Source organism: Physeter macrocephalus, chromosome 7 (assembly GCF_002837175.3).
Source record: "Physeter macrocephalus isolate SW-GA chromosome 7, ASM283717v5, whole genome shotgun sequence".
NCBI lineage: Eukaryota > Metazoa > Chordata > Mammalia > Artiodactyla > Physeteridae > Physeter > Physeter macrocephalus.
Window position 1 is genome coordinate 86,748 of NC_041220.1, and position 22,230 is coordinate 108,977.

Genomic DNA, 22,230 nt, shown 5'->3' on the forward strand with positions numbered 1-22,230 from the left:
CAGGGCCAGCGTCTGTGCTGGTCTTCATGCTAATTAACCCTCTCTTCTCCTGTCTGTGTAACCTCCCTAGGCTTCTCTCTTGTAACACTTGCGACTAGATTCAGGACCCACTCACTTAGCGCGGGACAATCTCCCCAAGTCGAGATTGTTAACTTAATCACATCTGCAAAGGCCCTTTCGCCTGGTGAGGCAAGATTTACACATTCCATTGATTAGTGTCTGATACCTTTGCTTTTGGGTGGCCATTATTCGGACCCCTACATAGGTGACCTCTTCTTTAAATCCACAAACGTGTTGATATTTTCTAATGGCACTAATCTCATTTTTAAAAATAATTATGTGTCTAAACTAAACATGTGTAATTGCCTGTTACACTGTGGGTTGGATGAAAGGAAAAAAGTGTGTCCTTTTTTATATCTGTTTTCTATTTATCCTCCATAATAACAAGTTCAGAAACTTGCATATGGCTATCAATTTTTATTTAATTACATTTAATAAGCTTTACAATTATAAATATTCCTTATGGCGACTGATATCGAAAATATAATATACTCATTTCTGATGTATTCTAAATCTGCTTTTGTTATATTCAAGTGCTAAGCCTTAGCTTTACCAAAACAAGAAGACCAGGTTCTTATATGCAGAGAGCCCACAGCCTAGTTGGAGAGATGGACAAATGAGGAAATGATCGCGAACAAATGTGAGGGTGCTAAATATGCAGAGAAATCGGAGAGAGGCCCTCCCCTGGGGTCACATATCAACTCAGAGCACAGGTGGGCCTAAAATTGCTTCTAATATAACCTATAGAGGTTATATCCAATTTGCATATTTCTGATCACTAAATACTAGAATCTTGATTGACAGACTGAATATTATTCATCTGAAATGTGTATGATGTGTAATTAAATTCTAACATTTTAGTGACTGTGATCCCAGTTCTTTGACATATTATGCAGAATAAAGGCCTCCTCCCTTTCTCTTTCCTTCTAAACACATAATTCCATTTGGCTGCAATGTCTTGTTCTTTGCTGAGATGATAAACAAGCATCTTATATCTTGGTAGTAAACCAAGATATATTATCTTATTTATCTTATTTATTTATTTATCTGCCTCCATTGTAAAAATAATTGTGTCCTCACAGGACAGTAGGATTGTCTTACAATCTCTGCTCAACCTTCTGAACTCACCCTCAAGTGAAAATCCAAGTGGGATGAAAGAGCCTTGATCTCTTTCCTTCTGATCCTCTGGTAATTGGCCCCCTGATGTGGGGAATAACAGTAGCTACTCGTCTAGTGATAGGTCTTTTAGAACGTTTTCTCCAAGGGGCCTAAAGGGCATTGACTTTAGTTCAGAGGGGTTGCAGAGGTATGGGAATTACATTCTGGTTACTACTATATTTTCATATATGACAATTTTCTCTTCCAATAATTTATTCCCAAATGTATAAACAACAAGGATAATCTTTTTATTTGTGGCTTTCAATCTTAATAGAATTACTACATCCTGATTTTTACTACATTTTATAATACTTTTGCTCCCTTCACTCAAAAACATCTTCTATTCTGCGTGTCTCTCCCTGGTAAAAAGTTCTCACTTGGGTCTAGATAACAATAAATACAATAAACCCGTTTGTTTTGAACATTTTTGCTAAAGAAAAATTTTCCTTGACATTTCATAAAGACAGTAAGGAAGACTTTATCCAAGAGGGACGCCTGAGCTAGAGATCAGGCTCAGCTCCCGAAGAAGGAAACGCAAGGACTTATGCCAGGGCCAGGCAGGGGTCAGTGGGGGCATTGGTAAGAGGGGCGCGAAGTCCGCGGGGATTCTGGCTAAGCAGCCTGGCGGGATTCTTGCTGAAGGCGGGTCAGAGGTCAGATATCCAGGGTGGGGCATGAGGGATCTGATCAGATATCAAGAGTGGATGATTCTGGCTGAACTGACTTAGCAGGATTCTTGCTAAAATTGGACCTTCCGAGGCCAGAGCCCCCAGGAGGCTTTGGGTGAGGAGAGGTCTCAGAGGAGGAAGCAGAACGAGAGTTTGATCTAGAAGAGATTCTGTCTCTTTTCTGAACATTTAGGAGGCCATTTAAAATACCGGGTAAAATCTTTCATCATCCCATCCTGGAAGGTGACTTATGCTTACAGACACTAGATGTCTTGTGTGCACGGCACACAGTCATTGCTGCTCTTCTTATGTTAAAGATAAGAACACCGAGGCTCAGAGAAGCTAGGTAGCCTGTCCAAGGTCGCATAGCTAGGAAGCGCTGAAATGAACTAGTTTAGGGTCACCTGGGATCACCAATGCGTTATTACAATGGAGGAAGCTGGGAGCTGGAAAAGGTGGCCACCTGGCGCAGCTCAGCTGAGAGGGTGCCAAGCCCTCCCACCTACTGGCTGGGAGGGAATCCTGGGGCTGCAGAGATCTGGCTCCACCCTCCCCCTGCCCCCACTTTCCTACAACAACTCCCGTTGGCCTAACCCATCAGGAAGCCAGGGCACGAGGGAGTTTTTTGATGCAGTCCACACGGGACACAGCGCAGCTCGGAGGAGAGGGGAGACGATCTAGGGGAGCAAACAGGAGTTATCCGGTAGGGGGGCGCTGGTTGGGGTTAGGGTAATCTGTGTCGTGGGCTCAATTGTGTCTCCCCCAGTGTTCACAGGTTAAAGTTCTAATATCCGGTAGCTCAGAGTATGGCCATATTTGGAGACGAGACGGGGTCTTTATAGGGGTGAATAAGTTGAAATGTGCTCATCGGGTTGGGCCTAATCTAATACGACTGGTATCCTTAGAAGAAGAGCTTTGGACACAGACGGGAAGAGAGGGATGATGTGAAGATATGGGGGGAAGACAGCCATCTACACGCCAAGAGGAGACGCCTGGAGTAGGTCCTTCCCTTGTGGCCCAAAGAAGGAACGCACCCTGTGATACGTCGATCTCAGACTCCAGGACTGTGAGAAAGTGGAGTTCTCTGTTTAAGACCCCAGCCTGTGGTACTTTGTTACATCAGCCGGAGAAAACGAAAATATTTAAGGGTCTGACCACGGAAATTATTGGCTGGGGTGGGGTGGAGGACAGCTAAAGGCCAAGAACTGAAAAGGTTCTTTAAAGGGTTCCAACCATCATATACGTGGATATTGAAATCGCCAAGACTTGGGACGAGTAGGGTCAAAGACGCTGCCAGTGAGCCAGGAGCTAAAACGCAGTAGGACAGACTTATGGGGGGGGGGGTGACGTGGATGCCCCCGGGGGCGTAGGAGACAGATGACGCCAACAGGGAAATATGGTGATTTTATAGAAGAGGGAGAGAGAATGGTGTGGAAGAGGAGGGCAAGCAGCGGCCCCTGGGAGGGAGGGAGGGAACCGCCACTGCCGGAAGTGACCACACAGGAAGCATCCATTTATTCACCAACTTAAAAGACTTTCTGAGCACCTGGTCCTTGCTCAGCACTCCTCTAACTCTAGCAATAGATCAACGAAGGAAAATTAAAAGTCCTGCCCTTGTACGGGAAAGATATCATAATACATTTACTTGATAAATAGCAGACATAAACAACAATACATTATATGGCCCCTAGAACACGAGAAGTATCATTGGGAAAAGTAGCACAGAATACGGTGAGCTGGGAACACGAGGACAGGGTAAGATTATATATATATTTAAGACTGAAATTTTAAGCAATAACTAAGAATGTTAAGGTGCCGAGAGAAGGTTAATTTTGGGTGAAGTGCTTTCCAGTGTGTGGTCAGCTGCCGGGTTAGGCTGCTGTGAGCTCGGGGGAGGTTCTCATGGACCAGGATTCTCTCCTTGGCCAGATTCCCTGCAGTTCCTATAGGCATGGCCCCAGAGCTTCACCTACTGACTATATTCTTGTGACTCCAGAATTTACATTTTTATCTCTTTCTTAAAATATTGTAATGCTGGTTTGTATTTTTTTAGCCATTTCAAATGAAACGTGAGTTCATTGTTTTTCCCCCAAACCAGTCTCCACTTCTTTGTTATCTATTTATTGGCTTGCTATCTATCCAGGCACCCAAGCTAGACACTATCCTGTCACCCCGAATCCCCTCCTTTTTTCACCGACATCCGTTTGCCTTCAAATAACTGACTTATTAGCTTTAGAAACATGACTGTCATCACTCTCCTCCGCTGTCTCTCTCCATTCTTACTGACAATCTTCTGTCAGAGCTCTAAGCAGCTTTTGGATGCACCTCCTACAAGCTAAGGCAAATTTTCAAAGGCAGATGGTCTATGCAAATATGTTACTGTAATTACTTTCTTCTTCCACCGTGAACTGGCCACCCAAGAACAGAGCTACAGTTTATTAAACACTAAATAATTCAAAGCAATATCATTAAATATTTTTAATATAGAAATAGTAAAAATGACATATTCCTCTTACTGGCAAGTCCTTTGTTTGGTAAATATGAGGACAAAGGAGAGCACAATTTTGAGACCTCGTATCTAGCCTTTAATACCTTGCTTACACAAACGCTCTTTAGAAATTTTTCTTTCCGTGAAGTCATCAGTTCCAGATTTAGAGTTAAGGGAAGTAAACTGAGATAGGTATTATGACTGGAAACTAGCTGATTTATAATCTTACTATTTAGAAATGCTCTCTGTTCTAAACTAATTTTTTAATCTGATGCTTTACAGAGATTAAATAAGAGCGGCACTCACATTGATACGCACCAGAGGAGAGCTGTGCAAACATTTCCCTGGTGTTGGTGCTAGGAGCATTTACTTTATTCTAAACATTCAAGTTTGGCATCTCTGAGGATGGCTGCCAAGGCTAGAAGTTCTCAGAATGTGGCTTCAGATTTCACTTCTCTTTTACCTTGAAATGAAATCAAACATTGGGGAAAATGCTCCCACAAATAGACCTTTTAACATTTTGAATTAAAAGCATACATCCTGAGGCTAGAAACTGGTTTTGAAATTTATCCCAGGAAAATCATTTGCTTATTTTCAGGACAAGTCTAGAACCAGCTTAAAGTGGAAAAAAATTTAAACTTCATTACAATAATCAAATTTTTCTATGTAGTTAATTGTTAATCTTTACTACTACATTAATGAAAGCATGTCCCTAAGGTATAGATTTCTATCCAACAGATGTCGAGAAACCTGACCACGTTTAGACCAGTATAAGTCCAAAATAAAACATAAAATGTATACAATTATCACTTAATGCAGGAGAACGTCAGTCCCTCTCAAACTTGTCATTTTCATTTGAGATATCACAAAGAAATAATACTCATAATTTTTTAATCTATTGAATACCTTTATAGAGACTACAATATAATCAGCTTATATATTATATAATTATATATATATAAATATATAATAACCAGAAATTGCTGTCAATGTTACAATTATTTTTTCAGCATTTAGTCCTACATGCTTTTGAACTTTACATGAATGACTTCTAATTGTTTAAAAAACTAAAACTTTTTTTTTTTCCGGTTTAAAGGAAAAACTCAGGAGGCAAACTGGAGACATCAAATATAAATGACCTTCTGAGAAGTTTTGGTCCCAAAGGAGGAACTAGAAAAAGGAGCGGTGGTTGGTGCAGAAAGCGGGGTCAAAAGAAGATTTTACTCTTTCTAACGAGAGAAACAACTGCATGCTTGTGTGCTGTTGGAGACCATCCAGGAGCGGGAGAAAATTTGGTGAAACAGGAACAGAGGGAAGATGGCTGGCGAGCAAGCTCTAGGCACACGTGGAGGAATGAGCTTTATATAAAAACACCAGTAGTTCGTAAAGGCTGAGTTCATGGGACAAACGCTGGTGAGTTGGAGATAGAAAAGGGGAATCTGGACTTTCTCTTCTGACAGCTTGGGCTTTCTCAGTTACAGAGAAAGAAGGTTCTCGACCGGGAGTGGTGAAGGCGGAGGTGTGAGAAGGCCGAGGCAGGGGGCAGGGAGGGTCCTCGCGGGCGCGGCGGAGGGGCTGCGGGCAGCGTGCGGCTCCTGGGGGTCCCCGGGCAGCCTGGCTTCGTGTTCGCCGTCAGCCTCGTTCACGTGCTCTGCTGTAGGTGTGAACTGCACGGAGCTGGATTCGCTGCTCTTGTAATGTGCCAAGCGGGAGAAAGCAAGAGCACTGCGGGTGACTTCATGGGAGTGACTGCAATGACAGTGGCATTGAAGCTGACTAAGGAGCAAAAAGAAAATGAAGAAGATGAAAGGGCGTGAAAAGTGGTCGGACCACAGGATTAGCCACTTCGGTGGGTTTTGGAGTCAGAGAACTAAGGAGACGTGCGGAAGCAAAGGAGCTGGTGGTCAAAGAGTTGGGTAAAGGGAAGAGAGGTCACAGGAGGGCTGGTTTATGAGCGGTGACCCGGCCGGGGTGCTTGAGACACGTGGAGGGTGAGAGCTTCCGAGGACAGAAGTGCAGGAACGGAGAGCCCAGGGGCTGGGAAGAAGTGCCTGTGCGCAGGTGGACAGCCGAGAACTCGGGCGGATCGGGAATCAGGCGCACGTGTCTGAGATATGCAGGCTTGAGACCGGGTTTCCACAGATGACGGCCTCGCTGAAGGATGAGGTTCAACCCAGAGAAGGGAGGACGGATGATCTGAGCCACAGCAAGGGGCAAGTAGAATACCTGTGCCAGCTCCCAGCGGTGGTAGTGGGGCTGCAGGGAAACAAACACAAGCCCTCACGCCTGGAGAGGTTTCTCAGTGGAGGACACTTATGAGCCGTAATGCAACCACGATCCTCAGTGAAACTGTTAACTCTTATAAACTGGGACCAGGGTCCTATAGAGTCTGTTTTCCTCGTAGCAGGCAGCACCGTGCTTTGCGCTTGGTAGGAAGTCTTTGTTGAACGGGTTTTTAGTTTTCCTGTGCTATCACTTTGCCCTGCTGCTCAGGCAATAACTGGTTACATTGGAATCAAGAACAAAAGGTGAAACTCTAGGATAGGTAGACCTTTCATTTCACTCTGTTAGAAATACTCAGTAAGCGCTGGAGATACAAAAGGAAGTAGCAAACATGCATCTGAGGAATTGACAGTGAACAATATGGCGGGAACCATTAAAATGGCGAAGCGAGAAGAAACCCCTTGCACAGAAGGACATCTGAAAAGTGTTGTAGGTGGTAGGTGAGTAGGGCGGAGATAAAGACTGATGGAGAATAAACTCCTCCATGACATGCAAGCTAATTTAGAACTGAATTACAATTTTATGAATCCCAAGGATATTCTTACACGGGGTCAGATCAAGCAGTGATTCTGATGAATTTGCAAAGGTAAATGCAGCCAAGAACAATCCTCTTCATTTTTGTCTACTGTCCTCCTCCTTACATATTCTTACTAAGTGAATTGAGCAAATCCATGTTATTGTGAAATATCAGTGAGAAATATTTAAATACATGTAATTACATTTTTCTTTTTTGGATCTTCTTGGAAAATTGGGTGGAGTTTCTATCCACTCCAATGCTTTAGAGGGTAGCTTCAGGGGCAGCTGTTATTGAATGATGGAATGAAGAAGATGCAAATACAGAGGCACAATAAAAAGCCATTTGTGTATAAACTTAGGAAAGAATGAGAAAGTAAAGAATATGATATTTTTAGCTTGTTTTTCTCCTACTTTGTTTTCTCTAAGTTTTCTTTTTAATAGGATGATCATTCATTCCAGAAATACAATATAATTTTTTGTCTTTGTGGATTTAATTGTAACAACTTCATGCTCTCTAAAGGTTTTCTTTTTTATAAGGACATGTGGTGGATTAAATAATGGTCTAAAGATTTCCATGTCCTAATCCCCAGAGCCTGTGAATGTTACCTTATATGGCAAAAGGTCTTTGCAGATGTGACCTAGGGTAATCTAAATTAGATTATCATGAATTATCTGGGTGGGTGATATAATCACAGTGGTCTTTAGAAGAGGGAACGGGAGAGTCAGTCAAGGAAGGTGATGTGAGAACAGGAGCAGAGATTGGAGGGCGGCAACCTCTGGGCCTGGAAGAGGCAAAGAACAGAGTCTTCCTAGGGTCTCCAGAAGGTGCCAGCCCAGCCATCACCTTGACTTTAGTCCAGAAGTATTTATTTCTGACTTCTGACCCCAATAACTATAATGTGCTGTTATAGGCAGCTAAATTTGTGGCAATTTGTTAAGGAAACTAATACAGTATGTATTACTTTTAAATCAGAAAAAGTCATTAAAATAAATAAAAGGGTGAAAAGTTTTCTATTCTTTTAAAGTACATAAATTAGGAGTTTGGGATTAATATATAAATGCACACTATTATGTATAAAATAGGCAACTAACAAAGAATTAGTGTATAGCACAGGAACTATACGCAACATCTTGTAATAACCTATGATGGAAAAGAATATGAAAAAGACTATGTGTGTGTATATATATATGTATATTATTTATATACATATATATATAAATCACTGCACTGTACACCAGAAACTAACACAAAATTGTAAGTTAACTACACTTCAATTTAAAAATCTATAAAAAGCAAAGTAGTTTATATTAAAGTGCAACATTTACGGAAAATCTCTCTACGCGTGTTCGCATCTGTTGCCACCTTGACCTACAATTTAAGATTCACTGAATAAAAGGATCAAAGTGTCCAACTTTTTGCTCCCATACAAATTGCTAAGCTATTTATTTTAAATAGCTTTCTAAAATAATTTCAGTAGGAACAGATTGTGTCATTTGGAAAGAGTTTTATCATTAATTAGTTGCTTTTGTAATTTGTTTTCTAAACTAGATTTTGCATGCAAGCATCACACCAGGAAAATCTAGAAGATACTAAAGCTAATGAATTGCCAAGTCTTGAGGAGGTGATATCTGTCTAAGCTTAAAAATGACAGTGGTAATCACAAAAGTAAAGGACAGATCTGACTCCTTCAAAACTGAAAAATTTTGTGTGTCACAAATCTCATAGTCAAACATATCCTAAAGCAACAAAAAGAATACAAAAGAATGATTTAAAAAATCATATGATGAAGAGTTAATATACTTAAAACATAAAAATGGGAAAGTATAAAATTTATATATTTTATACTTAAAATATAAAAATTTAAAGCATGAATAGGTAATCATGTTTATATATTCATCGAGGATACGTAGAACTAGTAAAGAAGCTTTATTTGCTAGTACTATGATACTAGTCAAAAAAGACATACAAATTAAAACATAAATGTGAGAGCATTTTCACCAATTAAATTAACCAGATATACAGAATAAAAAAGAACCAACGCTAGTTATTAGTGACAGTTATATTTTCTAAAATTAATGGTAACTAGCTGGTATAACCACTGTTTGGAAATCAACATTATAATATCAAGAACAGTAAAAAAGAAATACTTGACATAGTAATACCACTTCTGGAAATCTGTCCTAAGGAAATCATTACAAACAGGGAAAGTTATACCCACAATAATGCTCATTTTGCATTCTTGACCGACTGTAAATTGTACATACGTGTGTGCATGCATGTGTATGTATGTGTGTTGTATGTGTGTGTGCATGGAAGGGACAATATGTAAGAGAAAGAGGGATAAATGAAAGATATTTTTAAAATAAATTTGCAACTTTACCATCAATGGGCTAAATTAGGTAAAACATGTATTCATGAAAAAATCAATATGGTTTTTTTAAACTTATGTGCAAGTAAGAAACAATAATTTAACTTAAATTTTTTGTCAGAATACAAAATAATATATTAAAATTGGAAACCTGAAACGTCAGATTCCTTATTTGGATAATTATGTAAATTATGACAAAGCACAGAATAGAAAAGTAACTTTTGAGTCTTATAAGTAACACATTTGTGAGAGAAATATGAAAAAAAATTGATAAGATAAAAGGCTTACGTGGCTAGTATAATGAATTTATATTTTGTAGAACCAGAACCAATGAAGTCAAGGGAATTAATTAGTTTTTAAAATGGCATAAGAAGGTAGAAGGCTGTCAGGATGGTTTTTTTAAGTGCATGTATGATAAATACTAAAAAACGTGACATCAGATTTGATAAAACAGATGAGAATAAAAGATACATAATGCGCATTGGTGGGAGTGCGGTGAAATTAGGACTCTTCTGTTGGTAAGAGTACAACTTTGGGAGCAATCTGACAAAACCATATTAAAATCCACGTCATACTCTTCCACGTAACAAGTTCAGTTTTAGAGATTCAGTCTAGTGTTATATGCCAACCAGTGTAAAGAATTTATGTATAAGGATATTGGTTTTTGGTGCATTCTGAATAGTTTAATTTCATAATCAGGTGCCTGTATCACCTTAATGATTATTTTACATTATTTTAAATTTCAGGGCTTCCCTGGTGGCGCAGTGGTTGCGCGTCCGCCTGCCGATGCAGGGGAACCGGGTTCGCGCCCCAGTTTGGGAAGATCTCACATGCCGCGGAGCGGCTGGGCCCGTGAGCCATGGCCGAGAGGCCACAGCAGAGGGAGGCCCGCATACCAAAAAAAAAAAAAAAAAAAAAAAAGAATAAATTTCATAGAACCATACAAATTAATATATCTATGTGTATGTCGGTGGTGTTGTGCATTTTATAGTTTTATTGATATACATTTGATGTACCATAAAATCCACTTATTTAAAGTTTACAGTTCTGTGCTTTTTGGTAAATCCGCATAGTTATTCATCCATCACCACAGTCTAATTTTAGAACATTTCCAACACTCACCTAACACATCCCGTGCACATCAGCTGTCATTGCCCAGGCCCCCATACCCTTGCCCCGGGCCTGAGGCCAAGCAACCACTAAACTACTTTCTATCTCTTGTCGATTTGCCTAGTCTGAATATTTCATATAACTGAAATCATAGAATATGTTGCCCTTTGTGACTGACTTCTTTTGCTTAGCATAATATTTTCAAGCTTTACTCATGCTATAGCATGTATCAGTACTTCATTCCTTTTTATTGATACATCGTATTCACTGTACAGATATACTCTATTCTGTTTATTGGTTTAGCTAGATTTTAGTATATAACAGAGCACATAGTAAGTTGTCTCGGCTAATTTAAACAAAGATCATTTTTATCTATCATACTCACATGTGAAAGGAACATATTTTAAGAAAATCCTTTAAAATAAACAGCTCCCAGAACTTTCTAGACACCTGAGCTTTTATGAAAACTGATGGGGATAATTTGTGATGACTGGGAAGAAAAAAAGTAAGGAACATGTTGATAACCAGAAGAGAAAGAAATGAAGAAATGATTTTCTCTTATATTTTGTGTAATTTCCATAAAATTACTTCTAGGATTTATTGTGATAGAAATTTACATTTTAATGAAACTATAGAGTTTTCCCCTCTCCAATATTTCTTTAAGATAACAAAGGAAAAATTTAACATAAATGACATTTTCCAAATAATCCCTAAACTTCTTGGTACACATTTAACCTCCTTCATTGTTGCTAACAAGTTAACTTCTGGCCTCCTTTCCAGCTTACTTTTCGGAGGAGAATTTTGGGAACGATGTAAAAGCCAAACTATAGTAAAGCTTATATGCAAAATGTAAGCTAGGCGGATTCATTTCAAAGGGAATATGTAGTTGAATATATTCTCCTTTCAAGTCTCACTTAATGTTTGTAATCCACGAAGTAAATCTAGAGTGTATCGTATTATTGACAGCTAATTTTCAGTTGGAAACAATGTACTGCCCTGTGCTTGGATTTAGGTAGTAGTATCAGAAGTTCTGCACCCAGTGGGGCGTGTTTTCCTGCACCACCCAGCAACCCTCTGGCACCGGTCCCTCAAGACTGCCCCACTCCTCACTGCAGATGCCAATCGCAAGCCCAGGTTGTCTTAATGTATTATAGGGTAATAAGCAAGGTAGAAGGAAACAAATAGTTTATGAAAGATAAAGGAAACAATACGGCTGAACAAGTTGTAGTCACAAGTAGCCAGAACCAAAGAACACCGACTTTTTATATTTTAAAACTTCATCATCGTCAACACAACGAAAGCATCGGGTCGCAGGCCATGTTTAGAAACTGGCTGAGTATTTGCCACTTCTCAAAGGCTGTGCGTAATGCGGTAGAACTTACGTTATTCTTCCTTTCTGGCACACACCACTTTATGCTGTGTTAGAAAGGCTCTTCATATGGCATCCTCTTCCTACAGAATGTGTCTTTGGGGTGAAGATTCATCTTTAGGTGCTCCAGTCACCAGCTGCCACCCATGTTCTAGTCCCTTAATAAGTGCTTACAGAATAGAATGTTGGTTGTTGTGGAAAGAACTCTGAATGAGTCCTCAAGAGATCCAAGTTTCGGTGTGCAATTTTGAATTTTGTGTCTTTGTTTCAGTCACATCATTTCTTTAGTTCCATATCTGAAAAATAGAAGTGTGGACTGAATAATTTTTAAGATGCCTTCAGGTTCTAAATTTGAAGCCCTCTTTCTACATTGCTTACATTCTTCTGGAAGCCTTTCTGGGCAGACTATTTCTCTTGCTAACTTTCCCATTGCTTTGGGTACACGTATCTTTAAACAAAGAAATGGATTCTGTGTATATATTTTTATCATTTGTAATTGTCTGTGTTTAGTCTCTCTTGTGGGGAGCTGGTACCAAAATTATAAGCTTTTATTCTCAGCCTAGCATTTGTGCAACCTATAAGTATGCGTAAGTGTCAGTTGCCTTGACAATCTAATTTGTTAGTTACCTTTTTTTTTTTTTTCCAACTGAGGGAAGGTTTCTCTAACTCATTCCCAGGAATGAGAATTTAGTATTTTTGATGGCAGCTTTTCTGAGAGCAATTTCTCTCCTTTATCACAGACTTCATTTCAGAAAGTCACTGTCCTCAGAGCTTGTTTTAATACTCATTTAATAGCTGTTTTAACACTGTTTTCTGTTGACAGGGAGGAGGGTGTGATCCTCAGGGTGGGCCTGAGCAGGTAACCTGATGTTCCTGTCTGGCATGTGATAATCTGTGTAGTGGGCCAGAGGATGCTAAGAGCTGGAAACTGCCACCAGGCTTTTCTTTCCACTGATGAGAAAATAAACAATGCTTTCTAGCCTGGTGAAAGCCAAAACTTTTTTGCATAAACCGTATTTCCTAATTTTTTAATTCCACTTTTAGTTATAAAATGTGTGTGAATTATTGAAACATTTAGCTTACAGTTTAAAAATATAATCACTTTGAATTATACAAAGGATCAAATATATATATTTCTTCATCTTCTCCAGGACCTTTGAATGGGTTGGGGAGAAAAAAAATTTCCTCTACTCTTCTAGGTCCTTCTGGCTGATAATTAAATTGACATGACCCAGATTAACAGGAGAAATTTGAATTTTAATTTCATATGTACAAGAGTTTACAGAAATATGAGCCTCAAAGAGATGACCAAAGCAGGTGGCGTTTATAACATTTTAGATAAAAGAACAATAAATTTGTGAAGAACTGAGAAGACAGCGACTTGGGCTTGGGTCTAATTGGTGAAGAAGCTGCACAGAGGTGTTTACATAGCCTTCCTGCCCTCATCTCCTTCTGATATCCAGCAATAAGGCTGTCTCTCTTCCTCCTGGTGCAGGGAGAGTATCTTTCACTTAGTAGATGTATTTCCTGCTTCCAGGGGGACAGAGAGGAGGGTCAGAGTATCCTCCTTGCTGTTTCCCTAACCCTAACCCTAACCCTATACTTAAAAGTTGAGCTGGTGTCTGTGAAACGAGAATTAGGTTAGTAGCTGAGTTAGTAAATTGTTCCATATCTCATTGAACCGGTCTCTCAGTCCTGAGAATAGGTTAGTTCAGTTAAACAGTTGTGATTCATAACATTTATTTCTGGCAGGTTAACTCTTAGGCAACCAACCTAATAAATTACTTCATAACATGGCACATTTTAAGGCAGTATTAGACCAATAACTCAATCTCACTGCTAAGTTTGTGAGCCCCAAGAACAAAACTTAAAGCAAAGATAATCTTAAGGGACCAGGGAATGTGTTTTCAACCTTTAATGTGTGCTTGGCATAACTTTATCAACTGCTTAGATGGCAAGTGGAGGCAACTGAGTGATAAGAGCAGTCCAAGTAAAATTTGGTTTTTTAGTGGGTGAAAGAAAATTAAGATGCAGTTTTATGAGTACACTATTGACATTAAAGCTTATTTCAAAAAACCTTATAATAAATTTATTCAATCTTATCCAGCTTGATCACATATAAAACTACTTTCCCAAGATTTCTTTTTCACAAACCTTCTATATATATATATATATATATATTTTTTTTTTTTTTTTTTTAACTTATGGCTGTGTTTGGTCTTTGTTGCTGAGTGCAGGCTTTCTCTAGTTGTAGCGAGCGGGGGCTACTCTTCGCTGCGGTGCATGGGCTTCGCATTGCAGTGGCTTCTCTTGTTGCAGGGCGCAGGCTTCAGTAGTTGTGGCACGTGGGCTCAGTAGTTGTGGCTCGTGGGCTCTAGAGTGCAGGTTCAGTGGTTGTGGCGCACGGGCTCAGTAGTTGTAGCTCACGGGCTTCGTTGCTCTGCAGTATGTGGGATCTTCCCGGACCAGGACTCGAACCCGTGTCCCCTGCATTGGCAGGCGGATTCTCAACCACTGCATCACCTTGGAAGCGCCTTCTATAAATTTTTATGTCCATTTTTGTTTGTCCCTTGTTTTTTGCCTATTCAGAAAGAATAAGCTTTACTTTAGGACAAACTTACTTTCTCTTTCCTCAAAAAAATGTATCTCCATTCTTCATACCTTTTCTTACCAAAAAATATATTCTCCTTTTTTTGGTATACACAGTTGTTTCCTTTATTAGTTCTAATAATTATAATTACATGTATTCATTAGAATTCTTTGATCTTAAAAACTTTAATTTCTAGTGATATCTAAGAAGGAAGCAATTGTGAACTGTCAATTTTTTCTATACCAGCATTCTTTATATTGGCAAATTTATGAGTACATTTCATAATTTTTGGAGACGTATGCTTCCTTAGAGTACAATTTCTCAATGTGGCATAAATTATTTTTACTAAGAGACGCAAATATCTTTAGTCTCTATAATAAGAGGTCAAAAGTTGGTAAACTTAGATGTATTTAGCAACTAAGGTTTCAGTATCTTATCTTATCTGGAAATAATCTGGACTATCAATGACCCCCATCATTTAATTTAACTTGCAAAATTCTAAGTGTGGAAGTGACCAAAGAGATTTGGGAAACTATTTAAGTAGATATATCATTTTAAAAATCATCACTAAAAATTTACCTTAAAACTCTCATCTTACTTGTATCTATTGAATTCATTTGTTTTTAACAATTATGCTTATGAACATTTTATAAGATATTAAAGCACTTAGCCATCATCTTATATTATTTTTCTTGCTGACAGATTTTGTAAGAGATAACATGAGCTTACTTGACTTTTAGTAAATCTAGGTAGGATAGTGTCAATTACTCTAAAGGTGCGCCTGTATTAATTAAACCAACAAACTTAAGCTTCTTTTTACTTCCTGAAAATTAGACAACATAATGTGAACTTCAAAAACATTTGAGTTCATTTCTATTATATTTCTGAAATTTAGAAATGCTTAATTCATAAGTGCTTATTTTTAAGCCAGTTGGAGTTCTTTTACAAATTAATATTGACAATACCATCCAGAGGTAGAGAAATTCCATAACTGCAATGTCCATAGGTAGACATACATACAAGCACAAAGATTTTATAGCTTTCATTTAAAAATTTTAGCCATGAGTCAAGTATAACAATATAAAACTCACAAGTTTATAAATAACAGTTGCAGTTAGTTAAGTATATCCATTCAGATGGCTACAGCTTTTTACTATTTGTGGAGAATATGTTTAAGATTTGTATTGGTCTTTGACATGTAATCTTAATGAGGCTGTGAACTAGATGCGGGCCTCTCACTGCTGTGGCCTCTCCCGTTGCGGAGCACAGGCTCCGGACGCGCAGGCTCAGCGGCCACGGCTCACGGGCCCAGCCGCTCCGCGGCACGTGGGATCCTCCCGGACCGGGGCACGAACCCGCGTCCCCTGCATCGGCAGGCGGACTCTCAACCACTGCGCCACCAGGGAAGCCCCCAGCAGTTTGTATTTTAAAAAGGCTTGTTTTCTTCTTTTTCTTTTTCTTTTCTTTTTTCCCCTCAGACTTTGCTGATTGAATTAGCCAGGCTCAGTCTCCTGCAATTGGGAGACGGGGTGTTTATATTTTAAAAACGTGGTAAAACTTACAACTTCAAGGGACAGAAAAAGAATGAAATTTTGTGGGTTTTTTTTTTTTTTTTTTCTTGACCTCTCTAAATTTGGTAGAATCTTCTGAAGTGAAGGTAAAGGGCTTTATAATTTAAAGGGTCTGTTGCTGTCCAGGGGACATAAATTCTTTGTGTTTAGGGTCTGAGGCATATCCACAAGGGACATTGCATAGGAAGGTCTGAAGCTGCCAGGGCCTGATTATAGAGTCCAGAAAAACAAATCTTATGTACTGCCTGTTCTGAGCGCTTGTGTTAAATTTATTTCCTGACTTCTAGTATTTACATGAGTGACCTGTATATCCTAGGTTTAAAGATTAGGCTGAGTGCTCTCTGTAAATCTTGTAGGAAAGGAAAGTTAAAATAAGCAGCTGGGTGTTTACTGAATGTTCTGGGGAAAATGGAGGGGTTTTGAAAGTTAAGTGGTTTTGCTGATGAGATGTGTTCCCATTTCAAGAAGAGGAATTTATGTTGGATGGGGAATTTAATTTTGTTCTAAGTTTAATTTCTGCTGTTTCATCTTGTTAAGAGAGTTCCTAAGGCTAGCCATTACATTTCTTTGTGTCCTCTTTTCAATGTGGACTTTCCATATGTACCAATAAGACAATTTTTGAGGATCAGAGCTCTCTAAAAATGTTTTTTTTTCTTTCTTTTAAATATAATCCATTCAAAGGATCTATCATCTGGCCATTGACAAGTAGGATCTATTAATCTCAATGGTGACTCAATCTAATAAGCCTTTGTATGGCTAAACCAAGGGCTCAAGAGGGGTCCACAAGAGACTGCGAGATGTAATCCTCACAAGATCCATGAATTTCACTCCCAAAGATAGCCTAAGAAATCAGAGGCCCTGGTCACACAGGTGGTAAGGATGGTGTAGAGAAAAGAGCGTCTGCAGCCTCTCATGGGAACTTGAAAAGCCTCCAGCTACAGACCAGCTAATCTCTGACCTGGGCAGGTGCTATTGGAACGGGGATTTTCTAGCCTTACAGGGCGGTCTCTTAAGGACTGAGACACTTTAAGCCAAATGCCCCCCAAGAGCTGGCATGGCCAGACAGAACGCTGCTTGTGACTGTGTCTCAGAACTCCAGTCTAGCTGACTGGCTGCCACCAGTACGTGCATCTCCTCACCTGAGGAGACCAGAGAGAATGTTCTCACGGACACAAAGCCAAACTCTCAAGACAAAGAACAAGGCAAAAGGAAAATCGCATCCTGTGGTTTTCCTCCTTATGACAAATGACACAACAGACACAGACAGAGAAACACAGTGGCTATCTCTGGGAGGAAAGAGATCAACAGAAAACAAGAGTACTCAAACCAACTTTTTACCAGTTCCTATGCCAAAGAAACTAGTTCCACAAACATTTTCTCCTGCTAATCTAAATTTGTCTTTTTTAATAAAATTTTTTTAATAAAGTTATTTATTTATTTTATTTTTGCATTGGGTCTTCGTTGCCGTGCGTGTGCTTTCTCTAGTTGCGGCGAACGGGGGCTACGTTTCGTTGCGGTGCGCGGGCTTCTCATTGCGGTGGCTTCTCTTGCGGAGCACGGGCTCTAGGCACGCGGGCTTCAGTAGTTGACGCACGCGGGCTTCAGTAGTTGTGGCACGCAGGCTCAGTAGTTGTGGCTCGCGGGCTCTAGAGCGCAGGCTCAGTAGTTGTGGCGCACGGGCTCTAGGCGTGTGGGCTTCAGTAGTTGTGGCTCGCTGGCTTAGTTGCTCCGTGGCATGTGGGATCTTCCCGGACCAGGGCTCGAACCCATGTCCCCTGCATTGGCAGGTGGATTCTTAACCCCTGCGCCACCAGGGCAGTCCCGTGCTAATCTCAATGTAGCAAAAGGAAAAAACAGGGTTCTAACTACTCTCATTTCCATCAGGCCCTGAAGGCAGAGATTTAGGAGGCTGACTGGTAAGAAGCCTTACCTTCAGCCGGTGCTGTCACAGGTCCCGGGATTTCTCAGCTGCAGCAGCCGCAGGGCAAAGCGCGTTCAGCCCGTGAAGCTTCTGCTCACTGTGCCGACTCTTGCGGCAGAAGCTCTTTCTTTCCTAGGTGCTCCTGGCTGGCCGAATAATTAAAGTGACATGAGCCAGATTACAGAGGAAAATCAAATTTTAATTTTGTACTTACAGTTGTTTATAGAAATATGAGACTCGGAGAAGTGGCCAGAGCCGGCTGCTTTTATACAGTTGATCTGGGGCAGCACAAGCTGTATGCAGAGCCCACTTATACACTGATGCTTTTCAATAAACAGACTCTGGGCCCTCCTTATTCACAGGTTTCGCATCCATGGCTTCAACAAACCATAGATCAAAATTTCGAGCCGGGGTTTGTTGAATCCATGGATAAGAACCCCGCAGATGTGGAAGGCTGTCCCATTTTATATAAGGGACTTGAGCATCCGTGGATTTTGGCATCTGCAGGGGGCTCCTGGTACCAATTCCCATGTGAACAGCAAGGGACACCTGTACCTTTTAGACAAAGAAGTAATAAATTTGTGAAGAGCTGACAAGACAAAGAAATTTAGGCTTGGGTACTAATTAGTGAAAGGGCTACGCAGGGTTTGTTTACGTAGCCTTCGAGGCCCTGCATTCCGGATCTCTGGGAATAATGATGTTTCTCTATTTCCTGGTGCGGGGAGAGTACCTTTCACATGGGAGTTATTCCTTCTCTCCGGAGGAAAGGGCAGGGTCAGAGTATCCTTCTTTCACTGCCTGTTTCTTCAGTAACTTTAATTCAAAATAACCAATATGCTAAAGTGTCATATTTTGGGGTGGCCTGCCCCGAACCCCATAAAATGTCACTCATTTTCTAGAGGTAAGTGGGTCTAATTCTCTTATGTTACTACACAGATGGCCGAAAGAGAGGCCAAAGAAATCGTCCTTGATTGTCCTTGAGGAAAATGGTGATGAAAGAAGGACAGGAAGAGAGAAAAATAGAGACAAGAAGGTGCGGAAAGAAGGGAAAGGTTTATAACTCTTTAAGGATATATGGGGAAATGATGCAAGGGGGACTTAGCCCTGGGGAAATAACTGCATTCTGGAAGTCTCAATTATGGGTAGCCATATATTTATATTCTTCAATCTTAGGGAAATAAGATAATTGCAGAAAACTACTTCTTTCTAAAAATCTCCTGTACCCTTATGTATAGATGTCTTAGAGCACTCGTACAATATATTTTTAACCCATGACGCCTATAATCATGCTTCTTTCATGAATGCACCTATAACTCAAAATAAAGGTTTGTCATTATTTAAAGCTCACAAAGTGCCTACCCACAGTAAGCTTTTAGGTAATACAGAATTGCATGATTTAGCTTAGAAGTACATTTAACTTCCTCCCAAAAGGCCATTTTGATGGCATTATGTTGATATCAATTAGCGTTTCAGAGGTGAGGAAATGATACCTTTACTCTGTATTCCTAAAATGTCAGTCAGTGACCTAGACAGATGGAGGTTTGAGAAGACTGGCTCGTAGATACCATAAAATCTTTTATCAGAGATAAAAATCCAGGGTGATTTGGGATTGCTCAGTTATAAAGGGTTTGGTGTCATTGTATGTGTTGAAAGAGAGATCATGGTTGTCTGAAGAATACTAACCACTACCTTGTAGAAACTTACCAAGCGAAAAACAATGAGCAGAAGCTTCACTTCACTGTATCAGAATTTTTATATTCAAAAAGAGCATGAAAGTACATTAAAAATACAAATGAACAAACAGGGAACCAAAGAGAATTTTCAATATACCCTTAAGACATGTGTCATAGGGTATTTGTATTACGGTTAAGAACTTATGCCTATTCCTAGATTGTTGTTTTTAAGTTTCATTTGTAAATTAGTATCATCTTCTCCCTTTAGTCTGTTCTTCTAAAGACACCTGACTCAGCCTTTTCCACAGTCTAGAACACAGAGGCCATTTAGAAGCACATCCTTATCAGACATAAGCATCTTTCCTAACCATATCTCCTCCTTTAGCACCAGAAATCTAAGACAATACTTTGGGGGCAGTTGGGTCACTTGTATGACTAACATTAGAGCTATTTCCATCTTTTAAGTCAAAAGGAGCCTAGTTATAATTTCTACCCTTAGGTCTTTATTTTGCTTGCCAAAGCCATGGAAAATAATTTTAATCCTTCTTCTAGATGACTGTCTTTTAAATATTTGAGGGCAATGGTCCTCTATTTTTATGTCATATCCACTTATATAGATTAGAGTAATCCCTGTTTCCTTTGATCATTCCCCACATGGAAATTTTCCAAATTTTTACTGTGTCCACCTGGAAAACAGCCCCTTTTGCAGGTGGGGCAATTAACACAGATAGAATGTCAGTTACTCTCAGCCTATATGTTTATTAATAAAGCCTGAAATAGCATTTGCTTTTTAGAAAGCTTCTTTATTACAGTAATTTATTTTAAACCCAAAATAAAAGTCTCTAAATCTTTGTCATAAGCCCTACTCTTAGACTACTTTTCCTCACTCTGTATTTATCTATAAGATTTTGTGACATAAATTTAGGGCTATATATTCATCCATGCATTTCCCCCTAGTTTCATCTTCTTTCTTTCAGCTATCATTTCAAGCTGTTTGTTCAGTGATGCAATTTACTTCCTACAGTGAAAACTGCAAAGCCTCCCTGTGGATTAACAGTAGGAGATCATTACCCTTGATTTCTTTGGCCCTCTATGGAGATTAGTGCACTGTTGGCGCCAGCAAGTGTTAGGCAACATGAAAAAATATGAGTTAATTATTGAAAATGTTTGGATACACACGAAAAGTTTCCTGTACAGTGTTATAATTGAATCCATTGACGCCGATAAACATAATAAGAATTTATGAGTTTTCAAGTCTTATCTTTTTCAAGAGATTTTAGAAGAATTTTTATTTCTCATTATTTTTATGAATTTGTCTTGCTAGTCTGATACCCAAAGCGGAATTGTCCACTGTAGAATTATGGGATGGCTTTGCTCGTTTCTGACTCATACTCTAAATTAAGGGATGGCTCCGAATGTTTTCTCAAGGGTAAGTTCTGCTTCTGCAACTGAGCTACAAATTAAGAGACAGACTTTGAAAAAGAAGCTGGGGCTTGAAGAACATTTTCAAGGACAGAAGTGTAAAAAGACAAGCTGTTGCTGATAGATTCTAGATGAGATGTGAATACTGGCCTACAGACAATGTGTCCTTCACAGGTAAAATGTACAGGAAAAAAAAATCCTCTCTGATTCAAGCAGACCCTAGGGAAAGTTGCAGGATTTTTTTTTCCTATCTCACTTTCAGCATTTCTTAAATGTCTCATGGTCCTGATTTTAGTCATATTAATTAAAGCATCTTACCTGTAGTCTTGATTTAGTTTCCTCTGCTTTTGTCTGAGAATTCAAAAGCTATTGTGTGGGAGCAGAGGTTTGGCACACGGTTTTTATATTCAAGAATCTCTGTGTTTAAATCCTTTCTTCAAAACCCAGCAATGGAGTCTTTGGCTAGGTTGTTAAATGTAGTCCCAGAAATTTAGTTTTCTCTATGTAAAATGGGTTTTTCTGTAAGTAGAAAATAACATAACACATATAAGACACCTGAAAGAGTGTCTTGCTCATTGCAAGTATTTGCAAATTTTTGTCCTTCTTTTCTAGGTTCAAGAATTCTCACAACACTTTCTCTTGCTATTTTAACCCGACACAGATGAATAGAAGAGATTTGTTTAAAAGGGCTTGTTGAAAAATGCTAGCCGCCTTACTGTGATAACAGTGAAGACTCCGTTTAAAGTAGCAACAGCATTCCAGTCCATATTTGTTAGGTGTTTTTATTTGTTTTGTTATTGTTGTTTTTATTGCATGATTTTGTTTCTCAATGACAGGAAGAAAATTAATCTGTCCCCTTTAAGAATTAAAAGAACATTTTGTCTGACTAGAGGTCTACTTATATTGAAATGATTTAGAAACTTTTAGAATATTTGATAGAAGAAAAATACCATCTCCTTGGAGGGAGGAAAACAATAGGATTCATGAAAGGGATTAATAGCAAGGACAACGGCTGCTCATTGATGATGGAAA

The 22,230-nt window shown here is 39.4% G+C and overlaps 1 long non-coding RNA gene across 3 annotated transcripts in view; it reads left to right on the forward strand.

Moving 5' to 3' along the window:
- LOC102993886 (uncharacterized) overlaps positions 1 to 21,584 on the forward strand; it is a 30,714-nt gene extending 9,130 nt beyond the window's left edge. Inside the window, exons 5-8 of one of the 3 annotated variants that reach the window (XR_003680414.2) lie at positions 595 to 773; positions 5,471 to 5,787; positions 19,040 to 19,136; positions 21,205 to 21,584. This is a non-coding gene — a long non-coding RNA (uncharacterized lncRNA). Of the gene's footprint in view, positions 1 to 594; positions 774 to 5,470; positions 8,742 to 19,039; positions 19,137 to 21,204 lie in introns of those variants that run through there. The other 2 variants (XR_003680412.2, XR_003680413.2) reach the window with 2 other exon arrangements.
- The last annotated feature ends 646 nt before the right edge of the window (positions 21,585 to 22,230 follow it).